Genomic DNA, 26,741 nt, shown 5'->3' on the forward strand with positions numbered 1-26,741 from the left:
CCATGTATCGCAGCCAGAAAGTTGTTGTTTAAAGACTGGAAGAACCCCAGATGCCTGTGTTTCTTCAACACTCTGCTGCACTGTCTGCTTCCTGTAGATTTTGAATTCCTGTGAAGGACCTGAAGAATCGAGGCGTATTTCACCTTTTTTCCACTGTATGGTGCCAACTGGTTGTTTATTGAAATGACATAATCTACACTAGATAACAATACACATCCTCTTGTACACACAGGAGGAGGACAGCTGTCTGTAATAAGGTTGTTTACACAAGTGGGAAGATGAAACTCAGTTTCCACATTGACATCACCTCAGATGGTGAGTGGCACAAAAATTAAAAAAGGCCCATTTTGTTACGTGTATTTCCTTTTTTTGAGTGCATGCTGATGCAGCCATCTACTCAAACCTGTTTAATCAGTATGTGAAGATCTTTCATGGTTGAATGATATGCCTGGTAATGGAGAGACATAATAGTTCTAAACTTACTTTAGCTGCAAAAATCAAATACATCTTTTAACTTTTAGATAGAATTGTGGTGGAATACGTTGGCTTTGTATTGTATCAAGTGGTCCAATTTTGTAAATACACTAAACGAAGAAAAGGTCAATGCATTACCCCTATAGTCCGCCAGAGGACACTGAAGTAACCGCAAGAGATTTTCAATTTTACTCGCACGCATACAAGGTATTGTTTTAACGAAGAGTTAATGCGTGCGTCCGTGAATTTTAAGAAATAAATGCAAAAATGAAGCATGTTTATGATGGGCTTATATACGAATATCTTGCGTACTGAACGTTTATTGGTTGATAATGCATATTTTAAAATTGGTTTATTCATTCTAACCTGTATTATAAGACAGTATACTGTTCTGTTTATTTGACAGTTTGATGTAGGTTTCAATGTCCTGTTTCCTAACCCTATTTTTAAGTTTTCCTGATACCAGAATGTCTGGCACGTCCGATGGTCGATACAGCTCCCAGTGAATTCAGTTCTTCCACAAGAACACTTCTAACACTGTAAAGCTCTGCACAAAGAAGGCGGCACGCACGCGGCAGCGTTTGTATAATAAGGTAATGACGCCTCAGACTTCATGCAGCTGTAATTAGCGCATCTCAGTCTTTCATCACAGTGTACGGAGCTTGGCTAAAGCCTGGCGTTTCCCGTAATAGCAATTACGTTTAAAGACAGTGATTTGCTAAAGAGGGTAGATTACTATTTTGTGAACACTCCACCCTTTCATAAAACCAGGTAGCTTGTTGAACAGCGTGTATAACCGTATATTAATATAGTTGGTCATGTCAAGAGATGGCATTCTCAGAATTTTAGCATTCAACGCTGAGAAGCATGTTTGAAAGCAAAGCCTTTGCTTTTTAAATAAACGTTATAGATGTCAATTTTCTTTCTATTTGAAAGATTCGTGAAATACACAATAAACAATAATAGAATTGTCTTTAGGAACTAGTACCACTTTGCTTTTTTAAAGGTTATACATATATTTTTATTATTGTTCCGATAGTGAAACTAGTATAACACTACTACAAATGCTGAAAATGTTATTCATCTTTCTATATACGACTAAATTATTTTTAACGGCCATAAAATAGCTTTTTAAATAGTGTTATACAGGTATGGATGGTATTTAATCAACGGGCAAAGCTGCTCATTTAAACTTTCGCAGATTTACTGGAAGACTTGATTGTACACTGGTTTGTTACCTTTGGCAACGGTATTTACTGCCTCGTAGTCTTAGGAAAGTCGACAAAGTACAGAGTTAAAGTGACTAAATAAACAACAGAGAAGTAAACACATTTTGAGGGATAAAAAAAATGAACAACAACAGCTTCTATCTTTTCATAAATTGCAAAACGGGTAATTACCTTGCTGATAATCATACAGTGAAGAAGGTCGGATTGACAGCCCGTCTGACCAATGAAAGTCGCTGTCCGTCGCAGCCGGTCTCCGAGCCTCTAAGCTGGCAGGGCCCGCCCACCGAAGCATGCTCCGTGCCGCGCAGCACACAAGAACAGTGGGAGCTGCAGAGTAACTAGTGGTCGTTTTCCCTTTAAAATCTATTCATTTTCTGCTGTATTTCCAGGTGGAGTTTTGTTGTTGATCTTTTAATGCACATTGAAGGCGTAGTCTTGGAGGATTAATTTTCCACACGTACACCGGCCAGCAACGGGGTTGGAAGAGCGAAGAGAAGTTGTTGGAAACAATGTAGGTTTGTCCTTGCTAACTTGTAGCTGGATCAGGGCAGGCTATGCTCCTTAAAGGAGAACACGCGAACTGAACATCACGAAGTTCGAGGTAAGAGGCATCTCAATTATTTGCGTGAAATCAACGTTTTAATAACTAATCGCGTGTTTAAAACGATGTTTTAAGGACCTCTTGACACTTGTTGAATGTTGGTAAAATGCTAAGTCTGAAATCAAAATACTATTTTATTTTCTGAGGCTGACGAAAGAAAGTTATTCATTGTACTCTGCGACTTCTGGTTTTATGAATGTTCTTACTGTCATTACCATTTTAGCGCTGTTCGAGGACATGATAATCTTGGTCATGCTTGATGTTTTTTAAACGACCAGTTGCAATTTTCTTAATTTCCGTAACACAAATTCACATTTGTGTTACGTACGCGTCTGCAGGGGCTTTGTGTGATAATTTCATTTAAAGTCTGAGCTTTCCTGTAGCCGGAGTGCGTAAGCATGCTCGTAAATGGTTGCAGTTTAATTTCGATTTATTAGCAGCGCTTATGTTCGTATGAAAATGGGGAAATGGAAGTAATCAGTTGAAACTTTTTAACGGACGCTTTTGTGTGTATGATACTGATAAAAGTTGATCTCCAGAGACATAACGGGAGTTTACTGCAAAACGGTACGATGTATTTAGCGCTTATTTGAAGGTCTACATGTGAAATGTTGTCTTGGAAAACCACTCAGGTCTTGGTATTAAATATTAGTGTCAAGAACGTTGTTGGTGACTCCAGTATTGATTATGTTGTGTTAGTTCTTTCAGTCCAACTCGTCGTGCAGTTATTTCAGAGGTTGTTTTTACCAATTTCAAATTTTAAGCTTAAGTACTTAATATGATCATGAAGTTAAAGCATGTTACATAAACTTACACCTTCTTGTCCCCTCGCTTCGCTGAGCCCTGCCTCATCCGCAGCGCACGGATTACTGAATCTAGGCCATACAGCCCCCTCGGCATCTCCAAAAAGTTTGGAGAACTGGACGCCAGCCGGTTGGAAAGAGCAGCTAGGAAGACGGGACAGTGTAACTTCGCTGTTTCTTGTGGCAGCCTTCACAGTGCGGTAGAACCAGATTTAATTTGTCGCGAATCACAAATAAACACTTCTGAGTCACGATGGGCTTGCGCGACGAGCCCAGATGTGACAGGAGGGGAGAAAGTCTCACCCAGCTCAGTACGAAGTCAGACCTTCCAGGGAGGCATTGTCGGAGCGTGAGTGTTTGAGCAATGACCGAGCCCATTATCACGAACAAGATAGCGTGAGTAATGCACTTCACCTCATTTACTGCGAGTGTTACTCCCCGACTCGCATCTTTTCATCGGCATAAAAATGGCTGAAGAGCTTCCCAGTTAACTGGTGCCCATCAGGGGTCAGTCAGGTGGGCAGTTTTGATGGTCGGCAGGACGGCCCGGATTCTAGTTCATCTTACGAAGAGCTAAAGCACCTTTACTTTTATTGGATGAGAACTTTTTGGTAAATTAAAATCTTTTTTTTGGATAGATTTTGTAGTTCATCTTTTTTCCCCAGCTCTCATTGAATGCCAATTAGGCGTTAATGACCAACTGGTAAAGAAAGTCTCTTGCAGTGAGCTCTGGTAATTTGGGTCAAAACATTTTGGTCTGTCATCTTTAAACCATTCTTTTACCAGTCAAATGCAATTGTGCTTTTTGAGGAAGTTCAAGTTACAGGTTCATGCACTGTTAAATGCAATGAGCAGTTCATGATGTGGTTTCAAGGGTAACGTTAACTTTTTATTCTTGTCATTTCAAGAGCAGCATGTAAAACAGACTGTTTTCTCATAATCTCTAGCCTAATTGGGATGTTTATCAATTTGAGGGTTAAATCAGTGCTCTGTTTTGTAAAAGCTAGCTATCTCAAAGAGGTTTTGGTGCTCTTATTTTTTTTTTGCATGATTATTGAAGATCATTCTGCATGTCCTGAAGTTTGTTTCCTGTGATGCAGATACTACATTCTTAGCATGTGACTCAGATTTGACCTGGACTGCAGACAGTATAACACTTACTAGGAGGTGTAAAAAAAGGTGTGAAAAATCTAACGTACTGTTGATTTCTAAAGGCCCAGGTGGATATCGTGATTTTTCTGAAGTGGTTAGAAAATGCTGCCTCACCCTCAGCCTTTTGCTCTGAGGTGCAGAAATTCTCGACACATAATCAAGGCTGAATTAGCGTCATGGTAAAAGGCAGAAAAAACCGCTTCAGACCTGTTTAGCCTCTTGTATGGAGAGAACACAGCTGTGTGCACGTGCGGCTCAGATCCTGTCCTCTTTCTGTGGGTCTGGGTGGAGGGCAGAGTGGTCTGTCGAGGCTCTGCTCCCAGCACACCTGACTGCATGATCAAAAGCAGACGACCTGTCAGAATCCTGTTTTCCCCAATTAAACCAGTAGTCAGCATTTAACATTGGTTTTGCCAGAGGAATGATCAAAAAATCAAGCTTTTCCAACCTGTTATTGAAAAGAACCCAACTTAATTTTGCAGGGCACAATTTTAGCAATGTTGAACTGTCTGCATATTCAATATTAATATACAAATTGAACATTATATCTAATCAACTACAAATTCTGTGGGTCACATACTGTAATCCAGGACATGTGCCTTTGCTTATCTCCGTATGTGCATTTTAACTTGCATTTTCCAGACATTGCAGTCCAATGGCTTCAGACAAGGATGTGAAAATTGTTTTCCGTTAAGAGAGGTTTTTGCTTTCCTGTTTAAAATCTTTAGATTTGATACCTAGTTCCCTGTATGTTATTGGGGTACTTTTAAAGCGAGTATGCATTCAGAATTACGGAGATCTGTGCGTCAGTCTGAATTTTGTATCTGCTAGTCAAAAAGGTGAGATTTTTTTTAATAGAAATGTTTATATTTTGTATATAGTTAATACCTGTAGACAAGCCTGTGAAGCTTGCCATCTCTTCTTATCAAAAATGAATTGTTCACAGGCATGGTTTTATCAAGCGGGTTGCCATTACACACATCCTGAAGGAGAGAGGGACGTATAACCCATTCTGTTCCGGCTCACAAATGGAGTCTTGCATGTTCAGCCCTTCAGCTCTCCTTTACCCCTAAAGGGCTTAACCGTCCACAACAAGGACACATACTGGTTTGGAAGAAACAAGAGATGTGATTATTGATTTTACTTTTCTACACTCCAAGCTGATGGAGGCTGCCTTTGTACGGGAGATTCTGGCCTTGGGTGCCACAAGCCAGTGCTCTCACTAGGGTGGTCATATCCTTGGAGTGTGAATATGGAGGCGGTTTCTTTGTGAGGTGGACTAGAGAATGCAATGCTGACTCTTGTCTGTTTTATCATGATTAACTAGAGAGTGGGAGGGCTGTCTGATCATACAGAATTCCCTTAAGGAAGTTGCAGAAGGGTGGTGATGTGGTTCCGGCAATTGTCAGTGAGATCTGAGCTCGCAATGGGTAACGTGAGGATTTCTATTGAAGGGCAAGGCGCTGAGTTAAGATAAGATCACTTTATTGGCCCTATACAAGTTCTTGTACTAGGAATTCATCTTTCTGCATACCCCAGCTTGCTCTCCATAAGTCACAAAGACACACAAATGGGAAGAGAGAAGCTTAGGGTCAGAGCGAAGGCTCGGCCATTTATACAGCGCCCCTGGAGCAGCTGGGGTTAAGGGCCTAGCTCGGGCCCAACAGAGTAGGATTCCTCTGCTGGCTGCGGGATACGAACCAGCAACCTTCCAGCCACAGGCGTAGATCCTTAGCAACAGTGCCACCACTCCGCCCTAATAAATGATGGTAGACCAGCAGAGGTAGCTGCCCAACCCAAAGGCTGGGCATCAGTCTGAGCAGTAGTGATCAAGTGTTCTCGTGAATTACAGGGTGTGATCTGCTCAAGGTGCAGATCCTGTCAGACAAGCCCCAGGTTGGCAAACACAAGGGAGTTTCTTGGTTATTCTAGCTGTGATGACTTGTTTCTTTGTGTGCCTAACCTTGAGCCTGTTGTGAGTAGAACTGGGAGGGCTGGGATTCCTAGGCCTTGCTTTGCTGGCACTGTTTCTCAGACCTTTCTGCTCTTACTCTTTCACATCTGTCTTGAGTCCCAGTTTATAAGCCCGACTATAAGGCATTACCTATGGCATTCTTCCTTGGAAACCAAACATTACTTTTGCATTTACTTCCAGGTTTTTTAGAAGTGTGAATGAAAATTTTAATGCAGCTCTGTTTGTGACAGGTTTTTAAAATAGCCCATTCACTTGTTTACATTTCTCTATATTTCCTCCTGAACTTCCTGTTTTAAATTGAAATTGCCCTAGGATTAGCTCTACTGCCTGATGAGATTTGACAGGCCTGCCTCAAGCTTATTCCCCAAGTTGATTTTCAGGTTATTGTGCGCGTAGTTCTTCAAACCCACAGGCTATAACAATCCTGTCCGGTCATTTGTACGTCTGTTGACACTGGGGAAGACGAGTTCCTATATATTATGATTTTTACCACTTATGTTGTAGCCACAACTGTAGTCTGAAGATTGAAGTGCCTTTTTATTTGTTCAGAATGTGTACTTTCCCCTCAAGATGACCAGTGTCATTTATAGCTTTGTGTTTTAAGATAAAGGCATGTGCTACTGTGGGGCACGAGCACAATTTTCCGTTTGTGTCAGATGAGGGATAAGGTTAAATTTAACAGTTGAGAACTTGCCACTTGCGGCACATAACTGTTTGGCACAGCTGGGTTTGTGTCCACTCGTGTAGTTAGGCAGTTGTGTGGTAATTGGACGGTTGTGGGTTCAAATCCCAGGAGAGACACTTCAGTTGTGCCCTTGAACACGGTACCTCACTGAGATTGCCCCGGTGAAATGCCCTGCTGTATACGTGGGCACCAATATAAGCACTGACCTGAGAAATCAAATCTTCTGCCTCTGGCATGGCATCCCGGTGAGCCCAGAGGAAGCAAGTAGAATTACATATTGGGAGTGTATAAAATGAAAAGTAATTCAGTCCAAGTTTTTATAAATCTGTTTGCTCTCTCTCTCTATATATATATTAGATGACTTACCTTTTAATTGTGTAGCACCCAATTTGCAATCGACAAATTAAGACGGGGCTTTCCGTGGGAGACTCCTGTACCTGCCCGGGGGAGAGTCAGGGCGCCCACCTGTGGGTTCACCTGTTGGACTCTGCACAAGCTCCAGGCGCCGCTACGCAGAGCGCACTGGAGTCACGGATGTCAAGCTGACCTTGGCTTGCAGGCTCCGGGACAGATAACAGCAGTCTGTTTCCCACGGAGCGGTCAGGACCCTGCCTGTTTAAGTCCACTGCTGCCCTGCTGGTTTCTGTCTGCTGGGGTACTGGCCACACATACCGGCGCTGCACTTGTCCCGAGAGCTGAGCCTCTCAGCGGGTGTCTTTCACAGCCAAGTCACTGTAGAAAAGCTGCACAGTCATCAGCTCCGTACGAACGTGAGCTTCTCTCTCGTTTCGTATCTTGTAATTCATCTCCGCTTTAACAGCCATTACTGTTTTGTTTCTTGACTTTATTCCTGCAAATAAGCAACATTTCAGTGCCAGGATTAGCTTTACCCTAAAACTCAGCCTTTGTGGGTTGTTAAATCATGAAAACACCAAAAATTGCATATGCAGTTTGAAGTAGCCTTATTCTGTGGAAAATCCTCCAGGTATAAAAATGAAACAATATCCATCTATATTTTAGGTTTGTCACCACTCGTGTTTTATCACCTGTTCATTTTGCATGATTTCCCGATTAACTCCGCCCACTCTGATCTGGTAAACTAATTTGGTTCACAGCTGGGTGCTAATGAAAATCAACCCAAGCCATTAGGTTGGAGCGTGGCCTGTTCTGGAAAGTCATCATGGGATGTGTATCTTTTTGTTTTTGGTTGTATCTCAGCGATGGTAGAAAGGCAGCTCTGCGGCCTGTCAGGATTTATAGGGTTAACCTTCTTCTGCACAGAATAAGCAGGACACTGGCGACTGCAAAATCCAACACAAACCCAGGAGCGATCAGTCTACGGTACCCAGCTCATTTCCAGGGATTGTTTCGTTTGTTTTTGGAAAATGGCTCTGACGCAGTCTCTGGTGTTTGATGGTGAGTTAGCAGGCATGTTTGAAAATGGGCAAAGAAGCGTTGTTTGTCATGGAAAAAAAATTTGTTCTAGCAAAGCTGCAGCAGGTAAAAAAAAAAAAAAACTTGGAAATCAGGGAACACAACAGTTTATTTTGGCCTTTCATTTCTTTCGAACGTTTTGCTCCTCCTTATGGAGTGAAAATCAAGTCATTTAGTAGCTTCTTAGCCTTTTCTTGTGGCCACAATTGTGTAGACTCCTGCTTTTCCTGTTTTAGTCGGCACTCAGACTTGAGAATTGTTTTCCAGTGTCTAATGTTCTTACTTAGTCAAAAATTAGACTTCTTGCAACTTCCTTTAATGATTTCATCCCAAAGAAACTGTGGTTCAACACTTAAAATGTAACAGACATTTTCTCTAAACACACATGCTTTAAGAATGAGGCATTCTTTGTGTATTTTTATTTGTAATGTCAGGCAGCCAGCTTTTCCTCCTAAATTTGATGCAGAAATGTTGTTGTGTACCATAGCTTCCTTAGCATTCCTTTTGTTTTGCTTTCAAGTTGTCTATAATTGGGACATTCGTCATGTATTTTTCTCTCCTTTTTGTTTTTGTTTCTCCTCCCTTAATACAGTTGCATTCTCCTCGGTTTTCCTGTGTTAAATGGAACAAGAATGCACTGCTTTTTCCCTTCAGAAATACCTTTGGTAAAAGAGGATTTGACTCTCAGTTGCTAGCTCTAGGAGGACAGTTTTAATACCTGCTGCTCTGAAGACTGAGAGCAGGTTTTAGGCATTTGTCCTGAACCCTAGTTTGTATCTTCTTTTGATTTCATGCATTTACTGTTTCTTTGCTGCTACTAAGCAGCCACACATAGCTCTTCTTAGTTAGTCATGGTTGATAAATTCTTTTTTTCTTCTTATGAATTTTGAAAACGTCTTTTGTAAGTTTTGTGTCTGAACTTTTCAGGTCGCATGTGAAACTAAAGAACATTAAGAAGCCTTGACAGAAATTGGGAAGTCTGCTTGGGGTAAGATTTTCTTTTTTTAAATTTAGCCAAAGACATCTGGATTGGATTGTTTTGCCTGACCAAAAGGTTTTAATTACTTCAAAGCAAGAAATGATTTAAGTTCTAGAATTTTCTAAAATTCCCTACATACTTACCAACTTTAGTTTTTGTGAAGCTCTTTAAGAGAGTTTGCCAAGATGAGCCACTATAGCCCTTGACTTTGTAATATATTACAGCACACTAGTTCTTAGTGTACATCGTTTTTTGTATATTTGGTGATATAAGTTGCAGTGAACACTCAATTAGGTTCCCAGGCAATCCTGAGAATGTAGAACTGCAATCTCTACCCTTAATTCCGGTTTATTTTCTCTTTTTTAGCTTTGAATGTAGGTACATGTGTAGTTTTAATGATAATGTGTGTCTGGACAGTTTCCTGTGAGCAGTTGGACCTGCAGTGGTCTTTAGTTGACGTGAAGAATGGCTATTTGTTTTGCATTAATTCAGGATTAATCGTACATCTTTGGGAGCCTGGATGAATCAGTACAGCATCCTTTCCATAGCACTTTAAAGAGAGAATCTATGAGTAAGATGTACAAGGCCTTTCTGAGCTCATTCAGCTACAGCAACTTCATGGTCTTCTCTTATCTGTCTGGAAGAAAGATTTGGAGAAACATTGGATTTTGTAGAGGTGAACCAGTTTTCTTACCTCAGTCTTGTATTGCTCTCAAGCTTGGCACTGTGATGAAGGCCTTCTGATCTCATGAGATCTGGCATGGACTGCACACACTTGCACTCACACACCATGTTAATACATGCCAGGAGTCCTACTGCAGTGTGCGCTGCATCACTCCTCGCACACTCTGTGGAACTTGTGTAGGACTGTGCCGCTGCTTGTGCTGGTTTTCATCTGGTCCTGTCTGCTGTCGTGGCTCGGGCTTGGTCTCGGACTGCCCTGGCACAGGTGGTTCGGGTTAGCCCTGTTCTTGCATGGGCTTTTCTGTGTAGCAAGTTTTCATTTTTATTCCAAGCAGAGATGGGCTTACATAGTAGTATAGATACATATATTTAAAAAAAATACTGGAATTTTCTTTTTGAAAATACAATTTAAATGAAAAAGTACAGCATTTGTTGATCATTTTTGAGTCTTTCGTGATCTTGTTGATAGTCCCTAGACCTTCCACAGGCAGAACAGGGGCATTGGAGACTCAGGAATGTGACTCCTTGGATGAAAGCTACTCGATAATATAACTTTAAGGTATTTGTAAAGAGAACTTGCTTAATTTGTGTGTCTTCTTTGAGCTGAACCCGTTTAATTTTTTGGACAAGTAAAATACGAAGGGCTTTTATTGAGAAAGTGCAAAAAGACTAGGCAATGGAAATACAGCACTGTAGAAACACCTCTGCTTTGCTCTTTCAAAAGAAGACACTAAACCACTAAACTTAGCTGTTTGGTAGCCATGACTTTTAGAAGGTTTATAGAAAGATCAGCAAAGTAGTATGTCAATTTTAAGCAAACTGAGATGGTCACGTTATTTTCTGGCTTCTTATTAGAAGTTTCTTGAAAAAGGGGTTTCTAGGAGATGTGGAATAAAATTCCAATATAGTATATGATATTATTCAATTTCAGATGTGCAACATTTTGTCTGCCACATAATGTTTACAGTTCTTGGTTTTAGGTGAGATATTGAAATAGCCCATAAATGGTGTGCATGTTCCATGTTTCAGTGGTGAGCTGAGTGTTTACTCCGTCAAGTCACTCCTAGAGCTTTTCTTGGTGTTTGTAATTCCTGTAAACTACTAACACACAAGGGGAAAGAGCCCTGTGAAAGACATATTTCACATGTCTGCCAGCTGCAAAATTACATACTTAAACATCTTCACAGTGATCACTTTCAATTTACCAGCCTCTGATAGTGTGACATCCTTTTGTCAATGATGCCTTAAAACTGGGATGAAAGAACTGGCTTCGCTATGCTTCACCAGAGTTTTAAAACACAGCTGGCTTATATTAGTATAAAGCTGAAGACAAATTTATGTTTGACAGTTCTACTGAAAACCAGTAAAAAGAAAAGCTTCATATTAAGCTAAAAAGCCATGTGAGTTTGGAGAGCAACTACAAACAAGAACTGTTTTCAGCCATGATAGTTTGTGTTTGTTGATATATAATCAAGCATAATTATCTGATCTGCTCTACTGCACTTAATGAATGAAAGTCAAAAGCTATCAAGTGGCAGTAGCATTGATTGATAATACAGTGCAAAACAGAGGCTTAATGCTTGGGGTGTGGTCACATTATGGTCATTATGGTCTTTGGTATTACTTATCTGAATAAGTGGTAAGGGTTAAAGTCATGGTTTTAATTTGGCTGGATCAAATTAACAACAAAGTGTCTTCTGAGCAGGTTTTGCTGTGGTGACCTCACAGTTATTGCATAGGGACAGCCCCATTAAAGGCATAGGCGTCTTCAGCAGAAGGACTTCTGGATTGTGGGTTTTGCCCTCCTTTGGGGGCACACTGAATTCACCCCTTTTACAGCAGAGACTTCACCAGAGCCATGTTTAGGAGGTAAAATGTTTGTAAGATGTCTTGCACACTTGTATTATAGAAATGCAGAGCAATTTTTTTGTTTTATTTTCTGAATCTATTAGTGAGTATATGTAGCTTGATGTTAAGTTTGAAATAAGCCACCATTTAAAAGCTGTTTTTTTCTGTTTCCTAAGGAGAAGGACTCCAGCAGCCCGGGGGCTGGTCATGCAGGTGTTTTTGTATATTATTATTTCAGAATGGTTGCTTGGGATGTGAAGACCACAAAGTGTGAAACGATGGGCTTAAGTATTATTCCTGCTTAAAAAGAATGAAAATGTGAGCAAATCGGCTGGGAGGAGGAAGTCATGAAGTAACGCGAGATGTATTTCCAACAAATTTCCTGTCTTCGACATGTGAAAGTGGCTTCGGATGGGACTCTGGTGCTCTTCGTGTTGTGGCCTTGGAGCCAGCTGCAGGGTTCAGGCGCTGAATCAGTCGGCCAGTCCTGAGCCTGTGCAAAGGCTGAATTTCAGATAAAAGAAGAGCCGATCTGTATGGTGTGACTGTAGTTCCTCTTCCGTCGTTAGGTCTTTCAAAAGGAGAATTGAAACTGTGCATCGGATATCAATTAGAAAAAAGAACAGTGGATCCTTCTTGAAATAATTTCTTGGCAGTTTACCCCATCAGGAGAAAATCTTAAATAATCCCATTCATTGATAATTGTTGATTCATGTGTTGGTGGTAGAACAATTGTTCTTTAGTTGAAATGTTTGTTCCCGTTCTATTTTGGTATTTGGAATCACTGACTGTTTGCCATCCTGTTTTTCTTGTCCAGGTATTTATGTAGAGAAGGCTGCCAGGAGAATAGTCCTGTAGTACTGAGCAATGAAACACTGCATTCGTCATCCTTCAGGCTGCTGCACTGTAGTGCCTCTCTGGGTTCTTTCTTTTCTAGAAAAGTAGCCCTGTGTTGGTGTGTCCAGAAATAAGGGTAACTGTGACAGGAATTTTGTCTCATTGCTGACCTCTCAGTGGTCCAAGTTTTTGTGCAGTATGTATAGGCATTGTCCAAGGCAGCTTGTGGTTCAACTGAAGGGGTTAATAGTGTTTTGTGTGATGTGTCCAACAGGATTCTGCCTTCTCGTGCAAAGATCCTCTAGGTTTCAACCTGTGCTGAACAATACATTCTGCTGTACGACAAAAGGTGTTATAGCAAGTGGATTTCTCAGTTTTTTGTGTAGTAAGTCAGTTTTCTTTGTTAACATGATTTTAGCATTAAATAAGACTAAAAGTCTTTGACAGGCAGTGAAGTAAACCGGTTGTCTATGAGGTAAATGCCTGAGGGCACAAGGCTTAACTGGAAACCTGTTGTGGCCTTGTTTGTCACAGACTAGTTTCATTTAAGGCCAAGGAACTGGGTGAGCTGCCAGTGAAGCTGAAAATCCGAAGTCAGAGCAAAGTCTTGCCCAGAGTTTGTGAGCATTGGGCTATGGAGTCATTAATCAAGAACTTCACAGGCTCGCCAAGATGAGCACTGAAACTGTTGACTTGTCTTTGTGTTACCCACGAAGATGAATATTTTAGGAAACTATCCCTGAAAGAAAAATGGTTGGGCTTATAAGCATTTTCACATGACCTGCATTGTAAAACTGTAGATTCTACGTAAAGCCGCCTTTCTGTGCACAGATGTTAGTTGTGAAATCTTTCATATGTAGAGCGCGTGAGGTGTGTGTTGTATGAGATCAGCTCTATACGTGCAGCAGAGGGCATCAGGAGTGATGGTGTGAAAGGGGGGAATTGTGCAGCGAGCGAATTGTTTCTCCATCTTTTGTTCCATGTGCAGGGCTTGTTTTCTTAGCTGCTGTACTGCAGGGCGGCAGTAGGGAGGAGGGGGGCTGAGGAATGTGGCCACAGTCGGCGTGCCATCAGCGAGGCGGTCGATGACCGTGGGGTTATCGGGGGCTGCAGTGGGGGTCGAAGACAGGTTATCTTTCAGCGCTGCTCGTAATTTCACTGTGTCGGCCCAAACGGGATTTTGTTTCGGCTTCAAGAGCTGCAAGCTGTCACTACCCTTTTCTAAAAAAAGAAGTGTTTGGGCAAACTGGCCACCCCTTCCCCCCTCCGAATGAGCCCAGAAGCGCGCTGGCAGAGATGGATGTGTGGGGCCGTGGAGCTGGGAGCAGCTGAAGGTGTCTGGGAGGAGGTGTTGCCGAGCGTTGCTGAAGGAGTGGGGCTGGTTTAGTGCTCTGTACTGTGCCATGTTGAAACATTTGTCTACTTAGCAGTCTGAGTTACATCCTAATGACAGTTGGATCTCAAAAAATGTCTGCTATGGAGGCTTAGCGTGTTATGAGCACAAGAATTTAAAGCCAGAAATAAACTGCCTAATTTCTTCCTGATGTTTTAAAAAATGCTCAAATTACAGAATTTGAGGTTGGTTAGCCGATAATGCATATTTTATAGTGACAGTATAGTACGGTGTCTGTGTTTTGATAAGGGAGAGTGCTTTAAGAGATATTTCAACTAAAATCATAATACAGTAGGATATAGGGAGAGAAAAGCCTTCTTATAGTTACAGAGACACTAGTGTAGAACAGAGCATTATTCTGTTTTTCCTCATCCACCTCTAGAACCAAGCGGTGTGCCACTGCCTGTGTAACTGGTGTCCCAGACTAGCGCTGTATTGCTTATGAAAACCACATTCAACAAGTCTCTGGCAGACCTTCCTGTGAAATTTCCCAAGTCCACTGGGCTTTGCTGTTGTGGTTCAGTCAGTGTTTGTTTGCTCACAATGGTGCTTTAAGTTCTGTCTCTGAAACCTGAAAATGCGAGCTTGTGGGGAAATGACCATGCATTTTGGCCACATTTAATTGTAGCCCCTTTCTGTAATTGGATGCTTGATCTCCTTGCACTGTGTGCTGCTATAACCACTTTGTTTGGCATCAGTGTGTCTTGTGTTTTAGCCAGTATAATAATCCTGAAAATTGTAGTGTAATCCTTGAGCTGAATATTTAGGCTGTAGGAGAGTTTTTGGTTGATGCAATGCTGTACAATAATGGTCAGTTCAGGTCAAGCCATTGTTTTTTTTTCCTCTGACAAATACTTGAAATTTGTAGTCAGTTTTTTGGGATCTTTTAAACAAATAGCTTAGCCATGCATTTGCTTGGTTTGGGGTATTTGAAGCATTTTTGCTTTTTCCATGGTTTTACACTTCTGGTTACACAGGTTTTAGAAACTCTTGAAGCTAATGAAACAAAACATAGCGCCATCCGTCCTGCCTGTGGACACCAGAGCTGGTTTATGTCCAGACATGCGCACCTGTCAGCAGGAGAGTTCAAGGACATGGTGCTGTGCTTGCAAGGGCCAGTCTAACCGGGAGGCTGTGGGATGAAGCTGAGTGTCTCGCCTCCAGGGGAGAGCTTGCCTGTCTGGTCCCTGCGCGGATTCCCAAGCCCGCCAGGCTAAGCAGTGTATCTCGTTTTCAGCACATGTGGGTGAAGCCCTCCTGCCTGGGGGAGGGGTTTCGTTCCGTCTGACCCATGGGCCGAGCTGAAGCCGGGCACCATCCCCCCCTCCCCCTCGGCTCACTGTACAGCTCCACTCCCCCTCCTGTCAGCCGCGGAGCTTTGTACACGCAGCCCAGACTCTCCTCATGGCGACTTTTAGAGGAGGTAGGACTGGTCTCGGCTGTAGGAGATCTGCGTCCCTGCTGCAGTGACGTGCAGGTGCAGCCTGCTCTGTGTGTAAGCAGTTTACACAACTGTGCAACGTGGCAGCAAAAAGAGCACTAGAAATGAAATATGGTGTTCCTCGTAGATTCTTGTGCTTCATCTAAGAATCATCCCTTCAGCGTGGTGTTGTGGAAAGTACACTGTGTTGTGGCCCTGTTGTGCAAGTAAGCTTTATTCCATTCGATTTACTTCACTGACCCTGCCAGTTGTCACCAGTCTAAGCTAAATATATCCATGTGGTCAGAAATGCTAGTGTAGATCCATCCTAGTCCAGCAGTCCGTTGTACCCGTTATTAATGATCAAATGGCTGCTCTGTGGAAAAACATACTTACAGTAAATTAAGTTTCGCCTTATTCTTTTATGCCTCATTTTAAATGCTTAAAGGAAATACTGTGTTTACTGGTAGTACTCTTTGATTAGTGACCATTAATTCCAAAAAATTAAAAATGCTCACTTTTTACATGTGGGACAGACAATGTTGGGTAAAGTTACCGTGAAGAATTAAATTGACTGAATTCCTCCACTTTCTGCATCTGTTAGAAGTTTGATTGGGCAACCTGCTGATCCAAGGAAAGCATGTTCTCCCTAAAATATATTGTAATTTTCCTGTTCCTTCCTGGAGGAGTATTTATGCTCACGCTGTGGTGTGTTGGAGAAGTGGCTTCAGGTTTTAGACACATTTGAAGTCTGAAAATGACTCCTGTGGAATGGTTGATGTGACCATGCAAAGCCTTACAACTGCAGAATGTTGAAGTTCCAGTGACGCTCTGATCCGTTATTTCTTCTCTGCCAGTTTGGTAGAGCAAATGCAGCTGTTGACTTAGTGGAGAGTGATGCATGTCTTGTGGGGGCTTTTCTTAGGTGTAACTGAGTTTCCCACATTGAGCCATTCATGGTTGCAGGGTTCTCTGTGTGAAATCAGATAGGAACTGGTACGGGCATGGGCTCTTCATTTCACCTTTTATAAGATCACTTTTTTAGCCATATACATTTTCTTGCATTGGGAATTCATCTTTTCGCATACCCCAGGTTGTTCTCCATGAGACACAGACACGGAAAGAAGCTTGGGGTCAGAGTGCAGGGTTAGCCATTGTACAGCGCCCCTGGAGCAGCTGGGGCTAAGGGCGTCGCTCCGGGGCCCAACGGAGTGGGATTCCTCTGCCGGCCACGGGATTTGAACCGGCAACCCTCCGGCCCCAGGCACAGATCCTTAGCTAGAGAGCCACCACTCCGCCCCCCACCTGTCACCCTGGCAGCCGATAGCTGTGCAGGCTTGATGGGCGTTCTCTCACCGGCGTGCCCCAGCGAGCGAGTGATCGATGCGCTGTAAGGGTACGTGGTTCAGAAGGGGCTGTAGGGTGATGGGCGTATTCACATCAGAAGAGGGAGACGCGGGAGAGCACTTACAGGTGTGTTTCTGACGCACTGATGCTCTCTGGATCAGTATAAGCCAGAGCTGGAGTGACATGGTGTCCTCTTTGCAAACTTGACAGTATGCAATATGAACCACTGAATATGAAATATGAAGGCACGTGGGGAAACTGATATGCAAGTCTTACAATCTAAATTTTCCATAGAGCAGCCTGAGTATTTCACACCTGGTCACTTCCAAAACTAGGTTGTTGCATTTTCTGTGTTGGTTTGAAATCGAAAGGGATCTTTGCCTCCTGCTAGGAGGGGAAATATGTATGATCCTGCTGGTCTTCACAGGGTTAAAACATGGTAAATCTGGAGCCCCCCAGTGAATCAGGTATCTTGACCCATGACCCCAGATGGCTTGACAGTGCTTTTCAGAAGAACTTTACCCTCCTACAGATTCTCGATCCTGTTCTTGCCCATACTAAGTAAGGAGCTGCAAAGTTCTGTTAATTTAACAATTGATAACTTTTATTAATTTGGTAACTGAGAAAACAGCTCAGCCTTCTAACATACAGGAGAACAATAAGGAAACAAAATGGTCAGGACTGCAAATCTGTCCTTTTGATCCCTTTCTGACTGAGCTGCCGGAAGTCAAGTGGAAGTCAATGTCATATGCTGGATATTTCAGGCTTGATAATGTATTCTGGATAAATTTGCCTCATCTGAACATATTTGTCATTGATTTGTCAGGCTGTCATGACCATGTTCTGAAGATGTTGATAATTGTTCATGTGTACTGTCCATGAAACAGGTTCAGGGTGATTCCAGGTAAAAGAACATGCTGAAATGGCAATCATGGAACACAGTTACAAGTGTGGAGGCTTCATAGAAAGTCTTTATTCATCCTCAATAAAATTGGATGGCTATGTTTTCCAGACCTCTTCTTAAAGAATGGACATTTTTTTGTATCCTAGAAAAAAAGAATTGACAGGGAATAAAAGAAATTGAAACACCTTTTGTTGGAACAGTAGTATGACTTTGAATTCTCTTGTCTACAGCCACATTTCATCACGGGTTTCCTTGCTGTGAAGGAGGCCTGTAATCACAGAACTCCAGTTTCACTTCTGATACCTAACCCATCAGCTGGTACTAACCTGGACGTTGTTGATAACTGAAGTAAGAGTGCCCCACCTCATCCGTACATTGCTCACAGGTGTGGAGGGCGAGCAGTGTGTTTTCAAGACGGGCAGTTCCTCCAAAACAAATTAGACAAGGATTTGGCATAAATCGTCTGATACCCATGGCAAATAACTATCTGTGTTTTTTTTGCTGACACCATTCTAAATAAATATGAGCCCTTACAATGTTACTGTAGGTACTATATGTTAATCTGTGTGAAATATGAGCTTGCATTGCAACATTTATTAGTTAGCAGCGCACGAGGATGTTTTTGTGTGTGCTCCACACTGGGTTTGCACATCAATTAGCTGAGCTCAAATGCTGCAATGTTCAGCTGGTGTGATAGTTGATGTTCTCTGTGATTACTTGCTCTGTTATTTTTTACTGCTGTTAGAAGAGCACTCTCCAGTCATTGAGGGATAGAAAAGCTTTGAGAACCTTTCAGGTTTTTTTGCATTCTCTGCTGATCCCAGTGCAAACCTTTTTTTCAGCCTCTTGCAACTTTCCAGCCCTTTTCCCTTTTCTGCCAATGTCTTGCTTGTCCGTGCAGAGCCCTGCTGTTGACGGTGAGCGCCCTGAGGATCTCTTGACAGAGATATCCCCAAGCTGTTTTCTGTTTTGTTGGTATGGAGACGGAGCTTTGAAAACTGGAAACCAGCTGATAGGCTGTGCGCACCAGGATGTGAAGCAGCAGAAACCGCAGGCCATGAAAAGGCTGCTCTGGCACAGATAAAAACTGTCGGCAGGCTGATTAATTCTCAGCTCCTGCTTACTGATGCAGGGTTTAACCAGTTCTAGGTGGGGTGAAAACAAACCTATACTGCCATCTCAACCTGCTGACTCCATTGTTGGATGGGGTACTGTTTCCAAGGGTGTTGGCACTTCTGAGTCATGTAACATAGGGCAGAGCAACTCCCCTGTCCAGCACTGCTGATAAAGGCAGCAATACACTCAGGTCCTCTTCAACAGCAATGGCACAAACACCGTGAAAGGTACACATTTTTAATGCAAGTCAGTGCAGTCTATTTTGAGTAAAGGTTTGATCTGTATTGCTTTTTTGCTTGTTAAAAAACTGATCTTCACAGCATATAGTACAATGGAGAACATTATTCAACCTCCAAGTATAATATGCATCATCTGAATTTGGAAATAACCAGTGCAATGATCAGTCCTGTATTATCTTTCCTTGAAATCATAGGCAAACCTGTGATATTTATTTAAAGCATGCAAGTGACATTGCTAGTATGTCCTCTTTATCCTCCTATGGTGAGAAATACACTAGGGATTGAGATAATTTTGTGTTTGTGGTTAGTCCAGAATCTGCGTGTATGTTATTCATGCATTATTTCTTGTTTATGTAGAAGCATGCACAGTCAAACTCCTATGTAATATGGATGGAAATGCTTTGGCATACATCCACTGTAATGACTAAATGTCTGGTTCTCTGTCAGCAATCTAACTTGTAGGAAAAGTCATGTAGAATAATAATTAACCATAGGGTGGCTTGGTTGCACCGAGAGAACAAACAAGAATCTTCATAGGTTTGTAAAAGACACACCGGTTTCCCATTTGAGCTTCATGCTAATCCAGTCAAAATGTCAGCATACGTTAAATTATTAGAGGATTCTGAAAGCAAGAGGACATATGCCTTAAAAGTTTACGCTTTACTTCTTTTGAATTCTGAATCTTCTTTTCAAAGGTATCAAAAGTTTATATTTACCAGACCTTTTCAGGTTTTATGAGGTGTTTTGGAAGGGAAAGGACTGAACTTCATAAAGCAATTTATTATGAATGCCGTCTGATTCAGAGTGAAGGAAAATCAGTTAATTAGAAAGGACTTTAATCCATCGCACCTAATCCTGTTTTGACCACTATTTTCATTCTTGTGGCAGCATCATTGGCCTAGTTTTCTCGTGGTCCAGTCTTGCAATTCTGGCCGATTGATGCTAAATGAATCTCACTGTGAAAATTGTTTTGCATGCTGAGTGTGATGTCCTTTCCCTACACCAACTGAAAACTGTTGATTTATAGCCTCACCGACATTGGCAGAACACTCATCATGCCACAAGCCATGTTATGTATGATTTTGCTAAGAGTAGCCGGCAGCTTAACAACAATCCATTACAATTTAATAGACATTGGGAGTGAATGAAAATGAGTGGAATAATAAGTGCCAGGAGTCGTGTGAACTCACTCACAGGAAGCTCATGTGTTTAGAATAAAGCAAACCTTCTCTTGGCTTTTAATCAATAATGTAAATGGATGCGATTCTTAGCTGTTTTCAAATCCTCTCTTCTCTGAATGGTGAGTGTGGTGCCTTTCTACAGGTCTGTCAGGACCTGTCAGGTGCTCATGTGAAGGAAGGGGTGGGCTGACTTCTTAAAGAGCTTCAGGTTTCAGTGTGGTGAGGGACTGGCAGGGGGGAAAAGACCAGGCACCCTGCACAGTCCTCTTGAAGGGAATCTTCAAGTATTCAGCTCCAGGTTTAATTATTTCAAATGTGATATAAGCGATGACTTTGAGGAAGGTCTTCCCATAGTCTGTTGTGTTCCTTTTCAAAAATGTAGCTCTAATAATAATGTAAATGAAAACAATTTTTGATGATGTGTTGTTTGTAAGAGATCTTGGAATGTTCCTGCAGAGATTTCCATATTGGCGAATTCATATCTTATTCCCTGACTCGAGAGGAAGGTGGCTGTAATTCTGGTCTCTCTCAAGATCATATAAAAATAGCTGACCTCTTTCAACATAGTTAATTCTATAGTCATAGTGTAACAGGAAGCACCTGGTCAATGGCTATGGTGTGTTGAAATTTTTAAAATTGCTACAGATCCCTGAGGCCTTTAGGGTAGTCGATATTTAAAATTACAGATTGCAGTTGGTAAATTTAAAGTGTTTTACAAAAACATTCCAGCTCAGATGCTGGGAGTCTTTTGTTTCCATGTGAATTTGGGGTTTGGTCGTTCAGGAACCTAATTCCTGCACAGTGGTCTTGGCAATATCTTAGGAGCAGCTTCCGTTTCAGGTGGGAGGAAGTCTATTTAATGTCTGCGGGTGTTGTGTATAGGCCAGAGTGGCTTTTGTCAGACATGGTGTGAAGGAAGGCATTTATTTGCAGACAGCATTGTCGTTCTGAATTTAAATGCTTGGTTTATGCATAAGCTATGGTCTCATTCAGACTAGTCAACATCCTACAGATGAAATCAGCTTCCTTTCCCTTGATGTCTTTTACAGCTCCGCTGGTTTCTGGAGTCTTGTGCTACTTCCTTCAGCCCCCCCGGTCCGAGGCCGTGTCTGATGGGCCAAGGGACAGCGTGCATGTTTCATGTGGCCAGTTCCAAGGTGAACCGCAGGTTTTGTAATGTCGTATTTGAACGTGAGGTGTCAATGAGAGAGGAGTTTTTAGTCTGGCCCCATTTTTTTTGCTGGGTTCAAAGTAATGACCCAAATGTCCTACTCATGTGTTTCTTAAAGAACCCCACTGTGACAAGGGGCTGATGTTCTGATTGCGAGAACAAGCTTATGGGTGCCTGAGCAAAGAATCTCTACCGTTCAAGCGTCTTTTTCCCTGAAGAGTGTCGGGACCCCGGCTTTGTGTATGAGAGCTGTCATTGTGACATGCTTAAAATGCGCTTGCAGTCAAGAGCTCAAATCTCTCTCGCCTGAGGACTCCTGGGCTATATTTACCTAAGGTCAAAATATTTTGTTGAGTACGTGAGAAGGCAAATCAGGTGTTAACCATGTGAATCAGGATTATTTATTTTTACTGTGCCTTAGGGCATCTCTTTGATTGGTCTTCGACAAAAAAAACACACACACTGCTGTTATTTCAGCCCTGCAGTTTGCTGCCTCTGTAGAGCAGACCGCTGTGGTGGTAGTGTTCATGGTTTTCTGGCCTGCTGTCTGCTCTTGAACTTTGCTGCCAGTTGTGAAGTCTGTTCCCACAGAGGTTTTGCGATAACCCCTATGAGCTCCCATCACTTCAGTAACCAGCAGGCTTTTCTACCAACTTGTGGGCAGCTGAGGCCATAAATAAGTGCCTTTTGTTTTAGTTCCTTTATAACAAGTTAGACCTAGTGTGTATAACTGAGATTACAGTTATGTGTTTATTTAAACCCACAATTTTATGTAAACAGGACACTGGACATATGAACGAGTCCTGCAACACGAATATCTCAGTTTTAAGAAAAGCGTCACTCAGCACCCTCTCTTCAGAGTAGCTGCAGTGCTGTGTGTGTGTTCCAGCCTCTGGTCGCCTTACGATCTGGAATCTCCTTCATGACGTAAAGAAACACGAGGATCTGTGTCCCAAGTAGTCATCACTGCATCTCCACGAAAGCAATTATAAATGCTGATGAAAAGGCTTTCTGTTTGAGAAATGTAGAGGTGGCCAGGAGTCCATTGTTACTGGAATATACACTTACATAATCGGGATGGGATGTTTGTTAAGAGGAGTTTATTTGCAGTGTCTTAGGAAGAATCTTAGCATTTTTTTCATTTTGGTAAGACTTGATTAGGAAATCTGTATATTTCAGTATCTTGTGCCTACATACATTTGTTGTCTCAAAGCATATAGGTTAATGGAAAATTGGTTTACTCTTGCCAGGCCATTGCTAACAGTTTGAGGTTATGACCTGGAAGATATCCCAAGCAGATATACTGCAGGTCAGACCCTGTTTGATTATCTGGTGGCTCTGAGAATGCAGCTGATGGCTGATGGCTAGATATGTCTTGTACTATACCTGCCGTTATCTAAAGTATTATAACTGAAGAATGTCCTAGGGAGGATTTGGATATTACAGTAGCATGCGGGATAGTGTATGTTGCTGTTCCAGGGGCAGTGCCAGACTTGCACAGCAGCTCGAGACATGCAAATACAGACTCTGCCTGTTGTTCGCTTGCTTGACAGCCACTCTGCACTGTTCTGCACATTATACTCAAAGCCTCACATCGATGTAGGATTTTGAAATTGTTACGAGGAAGAGCTCTAAGATACGTATAGCAAATGTGTGGAATGTGCTGATGAATTGCTGGTTTGTCGATGGCAGGTAATCCTTAATGGTGCACAAAGCAGTATCCTGTCAATGGGAGATTTCAGATTCAGATGCCATTTATAAGTTTCACTACTTAGTTCTTCGAACAAAAGTAAGTCCACAGCCCGACTGACCTACATTAAGACCATTTATCTAAACCTTTAAGGTTTGGCTTGACACTATCCTTTTTTATTTGACTTGTATGTATTTGCATAAAGTGGAGACTGTCGTGAAGTCGGGGGGTCTGTTCACAAGCCCTGCCCTGCCGAGCGGCTTGGCCCATGGCCTCTGACGCACTGCGACGGTAACCCTGCCGCGCGGGGCGTGCCGACCGCTCGAAGGCTGACCCCGAGACGTGCGAGCAGCAGCGTTTTTTCATCTCCTGCAGGGCTGACCGGGGAACTGGTCTGCTCGCGCTCAGTGGGCCAGAGTCTGGCGGAGCTCTGCAGAGAGGCCTGGAGGCACAGACAGCTTACGACAAGAGGATGAGATCAGCGAGTATAATTAGAGCCAGCTGATTATCCTTTTCCCTCATCCTCACTAATTCTAACTGTACCCTATTTATTGAGGAAAGAACAAGGAAATTGTACCAGGAACCGAGAGCACGACCTGCCCTTGTCTCACCCCTCTTCTGTCTTATTGATGCCATATAGCAGCACATACCCAGCGCACAAGATTTCACTACCACTTCCTGTATTCTGTCACTCTTCAATAGAGGCTTTGTCAGGTTCATGTTATTTTTTTGGTTTTGTCTGTGTGGGAGAGTCAGCCAAGGAATGTTAACAGACCTCCTCCACTAAATGCAGTGGCAGTGTGATAGAGGCCAAGCTGCCTGTTCTCCAAGCGGGATGTGAGAAGCTCTGTCACTCGGGAGGTGCATCTTGCGGCCTGGGTAGTTTTTTACACTATGAAATTATGATTATTATTATGATTATTATTATGTGTTCATGTCTAACCTTGGAGCCATGCAACTGGTCGTTATGGCAATAAAGGATTGAACCTGAACTTGAACTTTACTTCATTCATTAAGTATCACTTCAGAGTTATCGGTTATGTCCTTAAGTAATGGAAGCAGATCGGTCTGGAGCTAGATATGCTGAACTGGATGGCTTTCTATAAAAAGTTGGCACCCGTCATCTAAAAACATGGTTGTCACGTTATTGGGGCAGAGTACAGAAAATCCTGTGAGTTGAGCTGCTGGGTATCTGATTTTGTATGAAGGGTACAGTGGACCAAGGTGTGACAGATCTGTGGACTTTAAAAATGCACTTCACGTCTTTACTCTCTGCTAGCATGATGGTAAAAATGCTTTTGTTTTCGTTTGCAAGTTATTTTTGACCAAGTCACACCCTTCTGTCCACGTGCAGCTCCTGGCTTCTGGCTTGGTGCTGCAGTTTGTCCTGCGTGCTGAGAGGCAGCAGGTGGCAAAGGTCTGGAACAGAAAGGGACTGTATTTCGCTAATTGGCTCAGGCAGGGAGCAACGTGCGTGCCTTCAGCAGCCTATAGCCAAATTGCCAGTGACAGCACTGATAGCTTCTTCATACCCCCTGGTAACTCAACAGGAGAATGTCTCTGGAACCGGCTGCAACACGAAACAGCTGGTGTAATTGAACTAAGGAAGACATGTTCCCCTTTTCTTGTAAAAAAAAAAAAAAAGTTGTTGGCAGATTTTGAGTAAAAGTGGATTTGCATGGAAATGCAATTATGTACCAAGTCTGAAGTATTTCACCTGGTATTTGAATTTACGTGTTACGTGCATTGAGTCGCATAAAAATATTTTGAATGTGTTCTAAATATTTTTCAACTTGAATTCACCTGTGTGACTTGTTTATCATGTTGAAGCGGTCGGTTCTACTTGTGCCCACTGTCTTGCAGTCCGCTCAATCCACAACCTGACAATGATCTCGTCCTCCTTTGAAGTGCAGCAGAAAAAAATAAGGTTTTGGACCTTTTTTTTTTAAATGCCTTTATGAGAGAGGCACGTCATGCCCATTATGCAATTCAAGTTTATCGGATGCTACCATCAAAATGAGTAAAAGCCAAATTAGTGATAATATGGCTGTTATGTGTGCTACTGATCTAAATGGACTGATAATTGATCATTTGTTTAGAGATTGCAGAGGGTCCAGAAACACTTTACAAATAGGATTGGACCCGCGCTGTCTTTGTGGTTCAGCATTCAGCTGGGCATCATGCACCAGCCTTTCAATGCAAGGAACCACACTATACAGTAGATCAGGTGGAGAAGTGGGCAATTACTTCATCTGGTTAAGGTTTACCTATATATTTGCTGGATTTTGCAGTCCCAGAGTGGGGGTTGACAGCTACTCCAGTGTTAACATGCCAGTGATAACAGTGCTCTGGAATTGCATTGCATTTAGCATTTTTAGTGGAGCCATTATTTGGGCTTGTATTTTTCAATTGACAATACTAAATCGGGAAGTCACTGGAGTTCAATGCATTTGATTTCAAGTCTGGAATTTTAGTCCAGTTAATGGCTTGTGTCAAAGTGGAGTGTTTTAATTACTTTTTATGGTGGTGATAAAGACTTATGTTTACAATTAATTTAGTTTGGATGATGCTTATTGACAGGGCCAGAGTTTAATCAGCTGAATATCTGAAATGTGAGCTGTACATGAAGTTAAAAATGAAGCTGTTCAAGGCATTTCATCATCATCATCATCATCATCATCATAATTAATGATAATATTTATTATGTTATAATTTTCAAGGAAAAGGTGATGGTTTATAATTTAGCTCAATCCTCCTACATTACATTGTTGTTTTTTAGGTACCAAGATTATTATTATTTTTTATCCTGTGAAGTTCATGTAGTGCTGCCATTTGCCAAGTGAGTGCAAGACAAACCTTGAATGCGGTGTTAGATCAGCAACCTGCTGTACAGACTGGAGCTTGCACCGATCCTGCAGTTTGTATTTGCTGGGTTGACCTTGTGCAGCGTCTTTATCTTTTAGCTGGTCTTGGTGACCATCAGTGTATGCACACAGGAACAGTAGACATGCTCTCACTGTCTAATGTCAGGTAAGCAGTAAGCTTGCATGCCTGCTGCTCGCAGTGGAGCTCAGTCTGTGTCCAGAACCAAGGGGAAGAGGTGCAGGGCTGCAGTGCGTCTCGCTTGGCTTGGTTTACCATTTTAAAATAAACCAGTGCAGATGTGGCGCGCTGTATGACATGGCCTGACAGGATACAGCTGCTTCTGCATACAGGCTGCACCTCAGTGTGCATGAAATGGGACTGTAGATTTTAAATTGACAAGATCAAGGAAGATGATCAACCCAACAGCCTTTATATTAATTTATTTTCACACTGTATCCTAAACTATACCTAGAACAACTTAATTACAGTTGCTAGCATGAATGAATGTTGAACAAGCCTGTTATGAAAAGGTATCATTGACAAAGTATGCTTTAAAAAAACAATTATAGTGAATTACCTTGTTTCAAATGCAGCATGCTAAACATGTCTGCAACTGTACATCTGTGTCTATATTATGTACATTTTAATGTTTATCCAATTGTCGTCTTAGTTTTCTCCAGAGTATATAGAATCTGTTTTTCAAAAAAAATGAAA

At 42.1% G+C, this 26,741-nt stretch overlaps 1 protein-coding gene across 8 annotated transcripts in view; it reads left to right on the forward strand.

The window, feature by feature from the left end:
- The first annotated feature begins 2,035 nt into the window (after positions 1 to 2,035).
- akap13 (A-kinase anchoring protein 13) overlaps positions 2,036 to 26,741 on the forward strand; it is a 120,464-nt gene continuing 95,758 nt past the window's right edge. For 5 of the 8 annotated variants that reach the window (XM_069190657.1, XM_069190661.1, XM_069190664.1 and 2 more), the window contains exons 1-2: positions 2,036 to 2,304; positions 9,281 to 9,341. The gene's annotated coding sequence lies outside the window, so the exon portion shown is untranslated. Of the gene's footprint in view, positions 2,305 to 9,280; positions 9,342 to 21,350; positions 21,459 to 26,741 lie in introns of all 8 variants that reach the window. The other 3 variants (XM_069190658.1, XM_069190660.1, XM_069190659.1) reach the window with 3 other exon arrangements.

Source organism: Lepisosteus oculatus, chromosome 5 (assembly GCF_040954835.1).
Source record: "Lepisosteus oculatus isolate fLepOcu1 chromosome 5, fLepOcu1.hap2, whole genome shotgun sequence".
NCBI lineage: Eukaryota > Metazoa > Chordata > Actinopteri > Semionotiformes > Lepisosteidae > Lepisosteus > Lepisosteus oculatus.